Below are 18,699 nucleotides of genomic sequence, written 5' to 3'. Positions count from 1 at the left end.
TGATCGTGGAGGAGAATATTTGAGTCATGAGTTTGGCACACACCTACGGATATGTGGAATTGTTTCACAACTCATGCCGCCTGGCACACCGCAGCGTAACAGTGTGTCTGAACGTCGTGATCGCACTTTACTGGATATGGTGCGATCTATGATGTCTCTTACCGATTTACCGCTATCATTTTGGGGATATGCATTGGAAACTGCCACATTCACTTTAAATAGGGCACCGTCTAAATCCGTTGAGATGACACCATATGACTTATGGTTTGGCAAGAAACCTAAGTTGTGGTGTTTTCTTAAAGTTTGGGGTTGCGATGCTTACGTGAAGAAACTTCAACCAGAGAAGCTCAAACCCAAAGCAGAAAAATGCGTCTTCATAGGATACCCTAAGGAAACTGTTAGGTACACCTTCTACCTTAGATCTGAAGGCAAGATCTTTATTGCTAAGAACGGATCCTTTCTAGAGAAAGAGTTTCTCTCGAAAGAAGTAAGTGGGAGGAAAATAGAACTTGATGAGGTAATTGTACCTCCTCTCGAACCAGAGAGTAGCGCAGCGCAAGAAAATGTTTCTAAGGCGCTTGCACCGGCTAGAGATCAAGTTAATGATGATGATCATGACACTTCGGATCAAGTTGCTATTGAACCTCGAAGGTCGACAAGGGTACGCTCCGCACCAGAGTGTTATGGGAACCCTGTCATGGAAATCATGTTGTTAGACAAGAGTGATCCTTCGAACTATGAAGAAGCGATGGTGGGCCCGTATTCCAACAAATGGCTTCAGGCCATGAAATACGAGATAGGATCCATGTATGACAACAAAGTATTGACTTTGGTGGACTTGCCCGATACCGGCGAGCCATAGAAAATAAACGGATCTTCAAGAAGAAGACTGATGCAGATGGTAATATGACCATCTATAAGGCTCGACTTGTCGCTAAGTGTTATCTACAAGTTCAAGGGATTGACTACGATGATACCTTCTCACTCGTAGCGATGCAAAAGTCGTTTCGAATCATGTTAGCAATTGGCACATTTTATGATTATGAAATCTGGCAAATGGATGTCAAAACAACATTCCTGAACGGATTTCTAAAAGAAGAATTCTATATGATACTGCCCGAAGGTTTTGTCGATCCTAGCTGTGCTAACAAGGTATGTAAGCTCCAGCGCTCCATCTAAGGGTTGGTGCAAGTATCTCGGAGTTGGAACATTCGCTTTGATGAGGTGATCAAAGTGTTTGGGTTTATACAACTTATGGAGAAGCGTGTATTTACAAAAAGTGAGTGGGAGCTCTGGAGCATTTCTCATATTATATGTGGATGACATATTGTTGATGGGAAACGATATAGAAATATTGGAAAGCATCAATGCCTATTTGAATAAGATTTTTTCAATGAAGGACCTTGGAGAAGTTGCTTACATATTAGGCATCAAGATCTATAGAGATAGATCGAGACGCCTCATAGGTCTTTCACAAAGCACATACCTTGACAAGATATTGAAGAAGTTCAATATGGAGAAGGCTAAAAAGGGATTCTTGCATGTATTGCAACGTGTGTCGTTGAGTGTGACTCAACGACCGACCATGGCGGAAGATAGATGAAAGATGGGTACCGTCCCGTATGCTTCAGCCATATTATCTATCATGTATTCTATGCTATGTACCAGACCTGATGTGAACCTTGCCATAAGTTTGGTAGGGAGGTACCAGAGTGATCCATGAGTGGATAACTGGACAATGGTCAAGAATATCCTAAAGTACCTGAGAAGGACTAAAGATATGTTTCTCGTCTGTGAAGGTGCCGAAGAGTTTGTTGTAAAGGGTTACGTCGATGCGAGCTTCGACACAGATCTGGATGACTCCAAGTCACAAACCGGATACATGTATATTTTGAATAATGGGGCAGCTAGCTGGTGTAGTTGCAAGCAAAGCATCGTGGCGACATCTACATGTGAAGAGGAGTACATAGCTACTTCAGAAGTAGCACATGAAGGAGTCTGGATGAAGGAGTTCATCACTGACCTAGGAGTGATTCCAAGTGCGTCGGGCCCGATGACTCTGTTTCACAAGAAGACCAATCACATCAAGCACCGCTTCAACTCCATTTGTGGATACATCCAGGATAGGGATATCGATATTTGTAAAGTACATACGGATCTGAATGTCGCAGACCCGTTAACTAAACCTCTTCCACAGGCAAAACATGATCAGCACCAGAACTCTATGGGTGTTCGATTCATCACAATGTAACTAGATTATTGACTCTAGTGTAAGTGGGAGACTGTTGGAAATATGCCCTAGAGGCAATAATAAAGTTGTTATTATTATATTTCCAGTTCATGATAATTGTCTATTATTCATGCTATAATTGTATTAACCAGAAACCATAATACATGTGTGAATATATAGATCACAATGTGTCCCTATTGAGTATCTAGTTGGCTAGCTCGTTGATCAATAGGTGATCATGGTTTCTTGATCATGGATATTGGATGTCCTTGACAATGGGATCACATCATTGGGGAATGATGTGATGGACAAGACTCAATCCTAAACATAGCACTAGATCGTGTTGTTCGTCTGCTAAAGCTTTTCCAATGTCAAGTATCATTTCCTTAGACCGTGATATTGTGCAACTCCCAGATCCGTAGGAGTGATTTGGGTGTACCAAACATCAAAGCGTAACTGAGGGATTATAAAGGTGCACTACGGGTATCTCCGAAAGTGTCTGTTGAGTTGTACGAATCGAGACCGGTATTTGTCACTCCGTGCGACGGAGAGGTATCTCTGGGCCCTCTCGGTAATCCATCATCATATTGAGCTCAGTGTGACTAAGGGGTTAGCCACGGGATGATGTGTTACGGAACGAGTAAAGAGACTTGCCGTTAACGAGATTGAACAAGGTATAGGGATACCGACGATTGAATCTCAGGCAAGTATCATACCGAGAGACAAAGGGAATTGTATACGGGATTGATTGAATCCTTGACATCGTGGTTCATACGATGAGATCATCGTGGAACATGTGGGAACCAGCATGCATATCCAAACCCCTTTGTTGGTTATTAACCGGAGAGATGTCTCGGTCATGTCTGCATGTCTCCCGAACCCGTAGTGTCTACATACTTAAGGTTCGATGACGCCAGGGTTATAGGGAAATAGTGTACGTGGTTACTGAAGGTTGTTCGGGGTCCCGTATGAGATCCCGGACGTCACGAGGAACTCCAGAATGGTCCGGAGGTAAATATTTATATATAGGAAGTGAGATTTTGGTCGCCGGAAGTGTTTCGGGCATCACCGGTAATGTATCGGGACCACCGGAAGGGCTCCGGGGGTCCACCGGGAGGGGCCACCAGCCCCAAGATGCTTCATGGGCCAAAAGGTGGAAGGGGACCAGCCCAAAGTGGGCTGGTGCGCCCTCCCCTCTCAGCCCAAGGCGCAAGGAGAGGTGGAGGGGGCAAACCCTAGGCGAAGGAGGTGCCCAAGGCCCACCTAGGGCGCATCCCTCCTCTCCACCCTGGCCGCCGCCCCCCTAGGGAGGGAACCCTAGGGGTGTGCACCCTGTCTCCCTCCCTCCTATAAATACCCAAGGTATTGGAGCTGATTTGAGACATGAAAATTCTCTCTCTCGACGCAACACTACCCCTCTCTATCCTCGTCCTGTGCATAGCTTAGCGAAGCTCTACCAGAGAACCACGTAGCTCCACCGCGACCACGCCGTCATGCTCCCGGAGCTCTCTCCATCAACCTCTCATTCCTCCTTGTTGGTTCAAGGTGTTGGAGACGCCACCGAGTTGCACGTGTGTTGAATGCGGAGGTGCCGTAGTTTGGCACATAGATCGGAATCCACTGCGATCTAAATCGCTGCGAGTACGACTCCATCAATCGCGTTCATAGTAACGCTTCCGCTTAGCGATTTTCAAAGGTATGAAGATGCTCTACAACCTCTCTCGTTGTTGGTTTCTCCATATATAGATCCTTGTATGGCGTAGGAAATTTTTTAAATTACTACGTTCCCCAACAAAAAGTTGGGTAACACTATGCAAGGCTTATGCATTTGAGCCTAATATGCTTATCACCTTTGATATTCATCCGAAAGATGAAATTGAAGGTAATATCGACATCTGGGTCGATGTGCAGACGCCTCCAATTCTACCATTATGTGAGTTTCTCAACCATATTTATTAAGTAATTTATATTATTTATTTAAAAATAGTTGACAACTTATTTCCATTGATAGCTTATTTTAATTCTTCCAAAAATGTACGGAAGATGGTAGACAAAATCTACTACTACAATGATGAAGCAGAATCAACTTATAAGGAGAAACATCATCTTGTCGCATTTATTAATGATCTTGAGAATTACAATAGTTATCAGCAAACTCCTCCACACTATGGTCCATACGTGCCACTAGTGCACGTGGTGAACTATGGTAACATGCTTGGAGATTTCATGGTCAGATTTTCTACTATTATGACATCCGTGCATCTTTTGCACAAATTCTTGTAAAACTAAACTACATTGCTATCTACAAAGTTATTACTATGTTTTTCAAGAGAAAACCCCGTAGGATTGTGTGCCTCGTCTGATGTTTCCAAGAGGTCGCGTTGATGTTATGAGCATACAGCCAACATGGCCAGGTCAGTGTATGTATATTCATCACTCATGTCCATACCGGATTTCTAAAACCGATGAAATGACAATCAAAGATTGGAAAAAAATGTATGGTCAATTGTATAGATCTACTTGGAAGCAACATTGTGCGTAGGCCAAGAATTGGAGACAGGATGATCTCCATTCTCCATAATGGAGAGTGAGGGCTCATAGGTCTCCGTCGTATCTACTTTTCTGAACTCTTTTGCCCTTGTTTTGGACTCTAATTTGCATGATTTGAATGGAACTAACCCGGACTAACGCCGTTTTCAGCAGAATTGCCATGGTGTTGCTTTTGTGCAGAAATAAAAGTTCTCGGAATGACCTGAAAATTTACGGAGAATTTTTATGGAATTAATGAAAAATACCTGCGCAAAGATCCACCGGAGGAGGTGAGCCAGTGGGCCACAAGCCCACCAGGCGCAGCCACCCCCCTGGCCGCGCTTGGTAGGCTTGTGGGGCCCACGAGGCTCCACCGCCTCCAATCTCAGCTCTATATATATTCCGTTTGGCCCGGAAAAAATCAGGGAGAAGGATTCATCGCGTTTTACGATACAAAGGCGCCGCCACCTCCTATTCTTCATCTGGAGGGCAGATCTGGAGTCCGTTCTGGGCTCCGGAGAGGGGAAATCGTCGCCATCGTCATCACCAACCTTCCTCCATCGCCAATTCCATGATGCTCTTCACCGTTCGTGAGTAATCTCATCGTAGGCTTGGTCGACGGTGATGAGTTGGATGAGATCTATCATGTAGTCGAGTTAGTTTTGACGGGGATTGATCCCTAGTATCCACTATGTTCTGAGATTGATGTTGCTACTACTTTGCCATGCTTAATGCTTGTCACTAGGGCCCGAGTGCCATGATTTCAGATCTGAACCTATTATGTTGTCGCCAATATATGTGCGTTTGAGATCCTATCTTGCAAGTTGTAGTCACCTACTATGTGTTATGACCCGGCAACCCCAGATTGACAATAGCCGGAACCACTCCCGGAGATGACCATAGTATGAGGAGTTCATGTATTCACCAAGTGTTAATGCGTTGGTCCGGTTCTTTATTTAAAGGAGAACCTTAATATCCTGTAGTTTCCATTAGGACCCTGCTGCCATGGGAGGGATGGACAATAGATGTCATGCAAGTTCTTTTCCCTAAGCACGTATTACTACATACGGAATAGATGCCTACATTAGATTGACGAATGAGCTAGTTACTTATCTCTCCGTGTTATAGCTGTTACATGATGAATCACATATGGCATAATCATCCATCACCGATCCAATGCCTACGAGTCTTTTACTACTAGTCCTTGCCACATTACTCTTTTTCTACTGTTGTTACTTTGCTGCTACTCATTACTGTTGCTACTGCTGCTATCATACTATCTTGCTACTAATACTTTGCTGCAGACACTAAGTCTTTCAGGTGTGGTTGAATTGACAACTCAACTGCTAATACTTGAGAATATTCTTTCGCTTCCCCTTGAGTCTAATCAATAAATTTGGGTTGAATACTCTACCCTCGAAAACTGTTGCGATCCCCTATACTTGAGGGTTATCAAGACATTTTTCTGGCGCCGTTGCCGGGGAAGCACAAGTATATTCTCTGAGTCACTTGGGATTGACGCCTGCTGGTCACTATGAGGAATCCGATAGTTCCAAGAACTTAAATCTTGCCCTCAACTACGAGGGCAGGTAAGGAACTGCCATCTAGCTCTGCACTTGACTCACCTTCAGTTATGAGTAAGTTTGCGACATCACCTCCTGCTAGAAATCTTGATATGTCTCTTGTGCTTGATGATGCTACTTCTGCTGCCCATGATGCTTATGATGATGTTATGCTTGATACTGCTTTGCCTGATGATGCGATGCTTGATACTACTTTGCCTGATGATGCTATGCTTGATACTGCTTTGCCACTAGGTGCATTCCTTGATGCACAAATTGCTAGAGTTGCTGCTCGATGCGATGATACTTCTGAAACTGCTGATACTATTGAAGTATAACCTGCTACTATGCCTGAATTGCCTATTATGCCTGAGAGCTACGTTATGGAGGGAGAGATAGCCGAGAATTTTCTTGCGTGTAAGGATGGCTATGATGTTGAGAAATTACTGCTTAAGTGGAAAGAAAAGTCTCTGAACGCTAGGATGAAATACGACCCGAAGTTTGTTACTTCGCCTATCTTTGTGACTGATAAGGATTATGAATTCTTTGTCGACCCTGAGTTATTCACTCTGGTCGAATCTGATCCTTTTCACGGTTATGATTATGAAACGGTTGTAGCCCATCTTACCAAACTGCACGATATAGCCACCCTATTCACTAGTGAGGAAAAGATCCGCCACTACTATATCCTCAAGTTGTTTCCTTTCTTGCTAAAGGATGATGCTAAGACCTGGTTCACTTCTCTTGCTCCTCGTTGTGTGCGTAGCCCCCAGGATATGGTCTACTACTTCTCCAGAAAATATTTCCCTTCCCATAAGAAGCAAGCTGCCTTGCAGGAAATATACAACTCTGCTCAAGCTGAAGAAGAGAGTCTCCCACAAGCTTGGGGGGGCTTGTCCAGCTACTGAATGCTTTACCTGATCACCCTCTTGAGAAGAATGAAATACTTGATATGATCTATAATGGACTTACTCATGCTTCCAAACACCACCTAGATAGTTGTGTCGGTTGTGTTTTTAGGGAACAAACTGTAGAACAAGCTGAGATTCTACTGAATAACATCTTGTGCAATGAGAATGCTTGGACTATTCCCGAACCACCTCCTAAGCCAACTCCAAAGAAAAGAGGTATTCTATTCCTCAGTCCTGAAGATATGCAAGAAGCCAAGAAATCTATGCGAGAGAAAGGCATTAAATCTGAAGATGTCAAAAATCTACCACCTATCGAAGAGATCGATGGTCTTGATAACCCGATACAGGTAGTAGAAGTCAATTCTCTGCGTAGGTTTGATGAGAGTGATATTCCTTTTGATAAACCTGCTAGCCTATGCCTGGATGAATTAGATAGCTTTGTTGCCAAACAACAGAGTTTCAATGATTATGTTAGCAGACAATTGGAACAGAATGCTTATATGCTTAGTCATTTAAGTGCTTGTGTGGACAGAAATGTCAATTATCTTAAGCTTCTGAGTAAACATGCCTCTATGGTTACTACTCAAGTAGAACAAGTACTTAAGGCTCAGAATGACTTTCTCAATGAGTTGAATGACAATTCTGTTAGAGTCGTTACTAGAGGCGGTAGAATGACCCAGGAACCTTCGTATCCTGAGGGTCATCCAAAGAGAATTGAACAAGATTCTCAAGGAGTTCGCACTGATGCACCTAGTCATCCTAGAAAGAAGAAGAAAGATGATAGGAACTTGCACGCTAGCAACCCTGTTGCTGCTACACCTGAGGGTCCAAACGATGTCTGTGTCTCTGATGCTGAAACACGATCTGGTGATGAACATGAGCCTAATGATCATATCAATAGTAATGTTCATGATGATGCTCAACCTAGCAATGATAAGGATGTGGGGATTGAACCTGATCTTGATAACCCATAGCCTAAGAATAGAAGATATGATAAGAACGACTTCATTTCCAGGAAGCATGGTAAGGAAAGGGAACCATGGGTTCAGAAACCCATGCCCTTTCCTCCCAAACCATCCAAGAAAAAGGATGATGAAGATTTTGAGCGATTTGTTGAAATGATTAGAGCTGTCTTTCTGCAAATGCGTTTGACAGATATGATCAAAATGTCTCCGTATGCTAATTCCATGAAAGATATTGTGACTAATAAGAGGAGGATACCTGAGGTTGAGATTTCCACCATGCTGGCTAAGTATACCTTCAAGGGTGGAACTCCTAAGAAACTAGGTGTTCCCGGTGTGCCCACTATACCTTGCTCCATTAAAGGTAACTACGTGAGAACTACTTTATGCGACCTTGGAGCCGGTGTTTGTGTTATGCCTCTCTCTCTTTATCGTAGACTTGAACTAGAAAAGTTGACACCCACCAAAATCTCTCTGGAAATGGTTGAAAAATCAACTGCTTTCCCTATCGGCATTTGCGAGGTTGTGCCTGTTGTGGTTGCCAATGTCACGATCTTAACAGACTTTGTTATCTTGGATATTCCCGAGGACGATGCCATGGCGGTCATCGTGCGAAGACCCTTTTTAAACACTGCAGGGGCTGTTATAGATTGCAACAAAGGCAATGTCACTTTCCATGTCAACGGTAATGAGCATACGGTGCACTTTTCGAAGAAACAATATCAAGTACATTGCATCAATACTATCGAAAAAACTTCATTGATTCTTATTGGGAGCTTTGAATGCCCTATACCTCGTATCAAGATGAAGTATGATTTGCTTGTTGGGGAGATACACATCCCCATTGAGGTGACCTAGTGACTATTCAAAAATTCACCGTTATCTTTTGCGATTCGAAAAGGTTTGTCGAGGAGGCTTGATCAACCTCACTGACGGATTTCTTTCGATGACCATGAGATGGATCAATTGAGGAGTCACAAACCTTTGTTCCAAGCTTTTACCTTCGGTTGCTTAGAAGAAAAATTATAGGTTTAGTTTAGTTTTCCCTGTTTTCTATTTTAGCGTCCGGTAGAAAAGTACCCCGAAAATAAAAGTTCTCCGAACGTCCTGAAAATCAAGTATGATTTTTTCTGGAATTTTTGAAAAATTCTGAGACAAAGAGCTTGTCTAGGGGCTGCACCAGTGGGCCACAAGCCCTTGAGGCGCGGGCACCCCCTGGCCGCGCCACCCAGGCTTGTGGGGCCCACAGGCACCCCCTCCACTCAGTCTTTCTCTCATCTCGTTCTCCTACCTCCACAAAAAAATCATTTCACAGCTGAAACCCGTGTTCTTGCTCCTCTTGCTGGGATTTTCGATCTCTTTGCTCAAAGCACCGTTCTTCGAACTGTTTTCGGAAATTACTCCTTGGTAAGTGACTCCTCCATTGGTCTAATTAGCTTTTGCTCTAGTGCCTTATACTTCGCGTATTTTTGCTGCCTTGGTGACCATGTTCTTGAGATTTGCATGCTAATTTTAGCTGGTCCCAAGTAGTTTTGATGCGTAATATGGCCTCTAGGCACTTGTTGGAGTAGTTGCTACGAGTTTTGTTGAGCCTTGTTCACTTTTCCTTAGAGTCACTAAAAATTTCAGAAATTTTCCGAGATAGAAAAGGGAAAAGATGAGGAGGTACTTAAGAGGCTCTTCAAGTCGTGACCCCAAGTATGATGGAAGTGAGAAGAAGCCCAAGCATCTGGTCCCTCGAGTCGCAGAAGTTCGAGCGTGCAAGTGGCCAAGCGACGTGTTCTTATGCGCCGCTGGAATTTATGAGGACTTTTATTACTTGGTGGAGAACGCAGGCCTTACGACATTCTTTGAAGTTAAGTGTCTGCAATACCTCCTCCTCACTAATATCTTCGTACAAAGCTTTAAGTTTTATCCGAGGAACAATCCTCCTACGGTTGAGTTCAAACTTTATAATATCCCCCAGCGCATGTCACTCCAGGATTTTTGCAATGTTTGCAAATTACCTTACGTTGGGGATATTCAGGAACCTCGTCCATGAGACTTGGAAGCTTTCATCGATACAATTGTTGTAGGAGAGGAGAAAGGAGTGTCTTGCGCTAGAGCTGCTAGCATATATTTTCCCGTGCTTCCGTACTTCTCACTTTTTGTGGGAAAATGTTTGATCGGCCATGGGAAAGCTGGGTCCCTTAGTTCCCCGGATCTTGCGGTCTTGCGCGAAGCCCTTTATAATGATAAAACTTATAGCTTGGGCACTATAGTAGCTTAACGATAAAACACGAACCGTTCTAAGGGCATTGTCTATGGAGGTATCTAGGCTACTCGTCTTGCTAGACACTTTGAGATACCTATTAGACTGGAGGAGGAAGAAGAGATTCTTCTTCCCGGGAGATATCTAGATTACGATAGCATGGTTCGCCATGACTTTCTTGATAGAGATATAAATAGAAGGATGATTTATAACCTAGTATTTAGTCAGGGTACTCGTGAGACTATTACTTTGCCTGCTCCTTCTTTGTTCAATCTTCATGCAGGTAGGTACATTATTATTCGCTCAGACATCTACGCGTATCGGGGCCTAGCCCAACCACAGGTGCCCGTGCCCGAGCAATGATACGTCTCCATCGTATCTACTTTTCCAAAGTCTTTTGCCCTTGTTTTGGACTCTAATTTGCATGATTTGAATGGAACTAACCTGGACTGACGCTGTTGGTATTATTTTTGTGCAGAAATCAAAGTTCTCCAAACGTCCTGAAAATTTACGGGGAGCAGTTTTGGAAAATAAGAAAACTATCTACGCCAAGTTCCACCTCATTGGGTGGGCCAGTGGGCCATAAGCCCTGACTCCGCCACCACCCCCCTCGTGGTGGTGGGCAGGCTTGTGGGGCCCACACGGCTCTACCGCCCCCAATCTCAGGTCTATAAGATCCCTTTCGTCCCAGAAAAAATAAAAAGAGAAGTTTTCGTCACGTTTTCGATACGGAGGCTCCACCACTACCTGTTCTTCATCTGGAGAGCAGATCTAGAGTCCGTCTTGGGCTCCGGAGAGGGGAAATCGTCGCCATCGTCATCATCAACCTTCTTCCCTCTCCAATTCCATGAAGCTGTTCGTCGTTCGTGAGTAATCTATTCGTAGGCTCGCAGGGCGGTGATGAGTAGGATGAGATCTATCATTTAATCGAGTTAGTTTTGATGGGTATTGATCCCTAGTATGCACTATGTTCTGAGATTGATGTTGCTACTACTTTGCCATGCTTAATGCTTGTCACTAGGGCCCGAGTGCCATGATTTCAGATCTGAAATTATTATGTTGTCACTAATATATGTGTGTTTTAGATCCGATCTTGCAAGTTGTAGTTACCTACTATGTGTTATGATCCGGCAACCCCTCAGTGACAATAATCTGAACCACTCCCGGTGATAACCATAGTTTGAGGAGTTCATGTGTTCACCAAGTGCTAATGCGTTGGTCCGGTTCTTTATTAAAAGGAGAACCTTAATATCCCGTAGTTTCCTATTGGACCGTGCTGCCACGGGAGGGATGGACAATACATGTCATGCAAGTTCTTTTCCCTAAGCACGTATGACGACACACGGAATACATGCCTACATCACATTGACGAACGGGAGCTAGCCACATATCTCTCCGTGTTATAGCTGTTGCATGATGAATATCATCCAAACAAATCACCGACCCATTGCCTACGAGTTTGTCCTACTGCTGTTACTTGTCTTGCTCTGCTGCTACTATTGTTGCTACTGTTGTTACTTGTCTTGCTCTGCTGCTACTACTGTTGCTATTGCTGTTACTTGTTTTGCTCTGCTGCTGTTGCTACTGTTGCTATTACTGTCGCTTGCTACTATTGCTACTTGCTACTGCTGTCACTAATTCTGTCCCTTGCCGCTGCTATTGCTCGTTACACTGTTCTACCTGCTACAATCTTGATTCGCTGGTCGTTGACGGAAACTGACAACTTCCGTCAACAAGGCAACTTGGCATCATTGATACAATCGTTAGAAATAGTCTTCCGTGTCAACAGATCGTTTCTGACACCATTGTTATCATACTACTTTTTTGTTACTACTTTGCTTGCAGATACTAATCTTTCAGGTGTGGTTGAATCTGACAAATTCAGCTACTAATACTCGAGAGTATTCTCTCACCTCCTGCCTAGCTAACCAACAAATTTGGGTCGAATACTCTACCCTCAAAAACTTCTGCGAACTCACGCGCTGGTGGGCCATCAACAACATTCTTCTAGTTTCTTTGCCGGGGAGTGCTAGCAGCATTCTTATGTTGCCGTTGCAGGGGAAGGTTTGTTGTCTTTAGCATTCGTCTAGCCATCGCCAGAGATTTCAATCAAGCCACCAGTCGAGTACCAGACGCCGGTTTATCAGTGGGAGCTAGAGGAGCTCACACAGCAGTGGCATCCTCAGTCCACTCCGGAGTACCCTGGAGCTAGTTATTTCCCTCCATGGGAGTAGACCAACTTAGGCCAAAAGCCTAAGCTTGGGGGAGTATGTGTTTCTCACCGACTTTACATTCTTGCTTATGCTTTCACTTTATTCGTCGGTGTTCACACTTTGCCACTGTATCATCCATGTTAGTTAGTTTCTTTTTCTCGTTTTCTTTTCGTGTGTCTGTCTAGTTTGACAAAACCCAATTTTTTTTTCTTTTGCCTGTTGGGAGCTTTCCCGTGTAAGTAGTTTTCTTTTTCTTTGGGTCATGGTAGAAGATAATGGTTACAATGTTTAGTGGCTCTCGCATGCATACCTGTTTATCTATCAAAGAGCCATATCACTTTGTCTTCTCCTTTGTGTTTGCATGTAGATTCCAGCATAGTCCAATGCACGAGCACTCTTATTATTGTTCACATCATTCGGTCGTGCAAGTGAAAGGCAATAATGACGATATATGATGAAGTGACTGAGCCTGGAAAAGCTGGTATGAACTCGATCTATTTTGTTTTTGTAAATATGACTAGCTCATCATGCATGATTCAGCTTTGTTGTGAGAGAAACTTGTTTGCAATGACAACTTAGAGATCATAGTTGCTCATGCCATGCTTACTTTGCTAGGAGCTTATAATGGTTTGTCTTGGATGCCCACATGAATTTTGAGATGACTGTGTTGTAGTATGATAGGATGGTATCCTCCTTTGAATGATTCAAGTGGCTTGACTTGGCGCATGTTCACGCATGTAGTTGAAACAAAATCAACATAGCCTCTATGATATTCATGTTAATGGTGATTTATGTCCTACTCATGCTCGCATTCAATGTTAGTTAATCTCAATGCATTTTGATGACTGTTGTCGCTCTCTAGTTGGTCGCTCCCCAGTCTTTTGCTAGCCTCCACTTGTATTAAGCGAGAATACTGCTTGTGCATCCACTTCGATAAACCCAAAGTTGTTCCAGATGAGTCCACCATACCTACCTATATGCGGTATCTACCTGTCGTTCCAAGTAAATTTGCATGTTCCACTCTCTAAATCTTCAAGAAATAAACTGTTTTGCATGCCCGTACCGCTCATGTGGTGACAGGGCGGCTATCAGTATCTTCCGTGCTAGGCGTGTTATCCTCGATATGTGTTTATTCACTATCATTCACCAGAAAGGGGCCGGTAATTGGAATTCCCAGTTCCATGCTCAAATCGAAAAGATAATTGCAAACAAAACTCCCCCAGCATTGATGTTGGTATGGACGGTACCCGAGGATTCGGCTAGCCATGGAGGGTGATTGATTGGTGGTGGGGGAGTCAAAACTTTACTTTTCTGTTTGGCAACCGCCTATAGCATGTGTAACATGGAAGATATTTAGAACTCTTAGTCATTGCATTGCCAATGAGAGCATGCCACCCAAAATTATTATCTCTGTTTTAAAAGCTTGAGCTCTGGCACCTCTGCAAATCAATGCTTCCCTCTGCGAAGGGCATGTCTATTTATGTTCCTGTTGAGTCATCCTCCTCTTATAAAAGCACCAATTTGAGAGCACCTCTGTCGTTTTTATGCTTTGCTTTTAACTGTGTTGATTATGACAGTGATTGAATCTTCTTTGCCATGAGTTACAATGTTTAGTCAACCCTTGGTCTTTGAAGGTGCTCTACATTTATGTTTTGCGGTCTCAGAAAGAGCTAGCGAGATACCATCTGTTCGTACTGCTTTATGTTGTTTTGATGGAAGTGTTGACATTTGAGGCTTATTATTATTTGCTCGCTAGTTGATTATGCCATTGATATGAGTTTACCGTGAGACGTAGATGTCATTTGCTAATGTGGTTAGCTTGTGATCTTACTGAAATTCTAGTTATGAGTTAGACATAGTTGCGACAACAAGATCAAACAGAGTTCGTCAAAGTTTTTCTTTTGTCTCTTTTAGTTTGTCAACTGAATTGCTTGAGGACAAGCAAGGCTTTAAGCTTGGGGGAGTTGATACGTCTGTGTCGTATCTACTTTTCTGAACTCTTTTGCCCTTGTTTTGGACTCTAATTTGCATGATTTGAATGGAACTAACCCGGACTAACGCTGTTTTCAGCAGAATAGCCATGGTGTTGTTTTTGTGCAGAAATAAAAGTTCTCGGAATGACCTGAAAATTTACGGAGAATTTTTCTGGAATTAATGAAAAATACCAGGGCAAAGATCCACCGGACGAGGTGAGCCAGTGGGCCACCCCCTAGTCGCGCCAGGCAGGCTTGTGGGGCCCACGAGGCTCCACCGCCTCCAATCTCGGCTCTATATATTCTGTTTGGCCCACAAAAAATCAGGGAGAAGGATTCATCGCGTTTTACGATATGGACGCGCCGCCACCTCCTATTCTTCATCTGGAGGGAAGATCTGGAGTCCGTTCTGGGCTACGGAGAGGGGAAATCGTCGCCATCGTTATCATCAACCTTCCTCCATCGCCAATTCCATGATGCTCTTCACCGTTCGTGAGTAATCTCATCGTAGGCTTGCTGGACGGTGATGAGTTGGATGACATATATCATGTAATCGAGTTAGTTTTGACGGGGATTGATCCGAGTGCCATGATTTCAGATCATGGCACTAGGGCCCGAGTGCCATGCTTAATGCTTGTCACTAGGGCCCGAGTGCCATGATTTCAGATCTGAACCTATTATGCTGACGCCAATATATGTGTGTTTTAGATCCTATCTTACAAGTTGTATTCACTTAATATGTGTTATGACCTGGCAACCCCGGATTGACAACAGCCGGAACCACTCCCGGAGATGACCATAGTATGAGGAGTTCATGTATTCACCAAGTGTTAATGCGGTGGTCCGGTTCTTTATTAAAAGGAGAACCTTAATATCCTGTAGTTTCCATTAGGACCCCGCTGCCACGGGAGGGATGGACAATAGATGTCATGCAAGTTCTTTTCCCTAAGCACGTATGACTACATACGGAATACGTGCCTACATTAGATTGACGAACGAGAGCTACTTCCTTATCTCTTCGTGTTATAGCTGTTACATGATGAATCGCATCTGGCATAATCATCCATCACCGATCCAATGCCTACGAGTCTTTTACTACTGGTCCTTGCTATGTTACTCTGTTGCTACTGCTGTTACTTTGCTGCTGCTGGTTACTGTTGCTACTGCTGCTATCATACTATCATGCTACTGATACATTGCTGCAGACACTAAATCTTTCATGTTTGGTTTAATTGACAACTCAACTGCTAATACTTGAGAATATTCTTTCGCTTCCCCTTGAGTCGAATCAATAAATTTGGGTTGAATACTCTACCCTCGAAAACTGTTGCGATCCCCTATACTTGAGGGTTATCAAGGTCCTATCTTGTTTTATGATATTCTACCTAAGAGAGGGTAGAGTAGATCCTATGAGACAGAAGTAGGTCCTAGGTACAATGTGTTATTACGTGCTACAATGTGTTATAGTTGATGATGATGACGAGGAGGAGTTGTGGTTATGACTAGTGACCAACTTGTTGTATGATGTCTCATTGACGAAAATGATGATTAAATAGTGTTGGTGGCCATGACTATGATGAGTATTAGCTATAGTGATGCAAGTGTTTTTATATTAATATGATGATGATGTTGATCATGATTATCATGATGATTTGTTATTACGATAATGATTGGTTATTATATCATTGGGGGAAGGAAAGCGGATTAGATTCATGTGGATGGATCAAAAGTGACCAAAAGTTAAATTAGTAGGATCGTCGTCCTACTAATTCAACTTTTGATCACTTTTGATTCATTTGGATGAATAAAATCCATGTTTCTGCCTCACAATGATATAATAATTCATCATGAATATAATGATATAACAACCCCTTAATTGGTACTGTATCAAAAAAATTATAATGGCGTATAAATAAACTAAAAATTAAAAATAATGAAAAACAGATTACTAGTAGCGTGGGTTTGCAAGAACGCTACTAATAGTTGTCTTATCAGTAGCGTTGGTATGATACATGCTACAACTATATGTCTTAGCAGTAGTGCGGTTTACACGCGCTCCTCGTAAGTAATAGTTGTAGCGCCTTACTAGTAGCGCGGTAACCCGCGCTACTAGTAGGCACTAAATGCACGCTACTACTAGGCTTTTCCCTAGTAGTGGCCACTTCTCTCTATTAGGTAGCTAACACAGTATGAAACAACTAAATTAACCCTCTAAAAAATCCCATCCCCCCCTCCCCATTCAAAAAACCCAGCTCCGGCCAGATGCTGACGCGTGGATGCCATTTGGTCCCGGTTGGTGTGACCAACCGGGACTAAAGTTCTTCCTGCCTAGGCTCCCCGCAGCGGCCACGTGGAGACCCTTTGGGCCCGATTCATAAGTCAACCGGGACTAAACGTTTGGGCCTTTAGTCTCGACCCTTTAGTCCCGGTTCCAGAACCGGGGCTAATGGGCCTCTGGAACCAGGAAAAATGGGCCTTTTTCTACTAGTGTACGACTAGAATCCTTAGATGGGCCAGGATGCAGGCCTGGAGAAGGCCCAGTAGGACCACGTGGCAGAGAATGTGAATTTAGGCCCATAAGCCTACGTTTGAGAGGATCTCAAGATGGCCGGGGCAGCGGGGCTTATAAACCAATCTCAGCTCCTCTCGACAAGCGAGGTGGGACTAATGTTTAGCCGGAGAAGCACCCACCCTTTAGTCTTAGTTTGGGGCTCCAACCGGGACTAAAGGGGGGTCTTTAGTCCCCGTTGGAGCCCCAAACCGGGACTAAAGGTCTGTGTATATAAGCGGGAGTTGGAATTTTTCCCAATCCATCGCGAGTTCCTTCTTCCTCCTGCCCCCGACGAATCCAGGCTGCCGCCGCGAACGAAGTCGTCCTCGTCACCGCCGCCCTCGAAGTCGTCCTCGTCCTCGCCGCCACCGACGCCTGCCGCCTACGCCTCCTACCTCTACCCGCCGACGAGCAGCTGCTGCACCGCGGCCCTCCTCTGCTCCCACGATGAGCTCACCGGCCCGCTCCTCCCTCTCCTCCCGTGTTTTCTACTAATGCCCTAGCTCCGACCGCCTCCCGTCGGGCTTTGCTCCGGCGCCCCCTCCTCTCCCCATTCCGTACTCCGGCACCCCCTCGTCTCCTGTCACCGGCGCAATGCACCCCTGCAACCCCAGCCGACAGATTTATTTTCTTAATTATGATGAACAATTTTTTTTATGATTATAAGGACATAGTAATGTATTTGTGAGAGTGGCGATGATTATCATTTTTATGATGTGTAATATATGCCTATGCCAATATCCCTACTAAAGATTAACACATATAGTACAATTAGTATGAGTGCAAAAACCTGCATCACAAACAATGAAAGTGCCTAAACCTATAGAAAAATCAACCAAGGCAAAAAAAAATCTGTGTTAGATGATTTTCCATGATCCAATTTGTACTAGATCATGTAATGTTAAGTTTGATTAATTTTATCACCCTTGGTAAATTTTTCTTTTTGCTAGTTTGCTACTGGTATTTCTCTATTAATATTTTAGAACTATTTTATCAATATTAAATACTAGTAAAAGTTTAATAAAGTTTATTAAATAGTAGGAATTTAAATAGTTGTAGAATTTGTTCTCGACGTCGACGATGCCCGGCCGGCATCCTCGTCGTCGACTCGGTGGCGACCACCTGCTTGACGGGCGCCAGCATGTGCGGGGCTGGGCTCCGCCGGGCTAGCACTGGGAGGAGCTATTGGAATTATGCCCTAGAGGCAATAATAAATGTATAGTTATTATTATAATTCCTGTATCAAGATAATAGTTTATTATCCATGCTATAATTGTATTGAATGAAGACTCATTTACATGTGTGGATACATAGACAAAACACCGTCCCTAGCATGCCTCTAGTTGGCTAGCCAGTTGGTCAATGATAGTCAGTGTCTTCTGATTATGAACAAGGTGTTGTTGCTTGATAACTGGATCACGTCATTGGGAGAATCACGTGATGGACTAGACCCAAACTAATAGGCGTAGCATGTTGATCGTGTCTTTTTGTTGCTACTGTTTTCTGCGTGTCAAGTA

The 18,699-nt window shown here is 43.7% G+C and overlaps 1 pseudogene; it reads left to right on the top strand.

The window, feature by feature from the left end:
• The window catches only part of LOC123396346, a 114,209-nt pseudogene extending 96,576 nt beyond the window's left edge, over window positions 1–17,633 (top strand).
• The last annotated feature ends 1,066 nt before the right edge of the window (window positions 17,634–18,699 follow it).

Source organism: Hordeum vulgare, chromosome 5H (assembly GCF_904849725.1).
Source record: "Hordeum vulgare subsp. vulgare chromosome 5H, MorexV3_pseudomolecules_assembly, whole genome shotgun sequence".
NCBI lineage: Eukaryota > Viridiplantae > Streptophyta > Magnoliopsida > Poales > Poaceae > Hordeum > Hordeum vulgare.
Note: the sequence above shows the minus strand (reverse complement) of the source record. Positions and strands in the feature narration are given on the sequence as shown.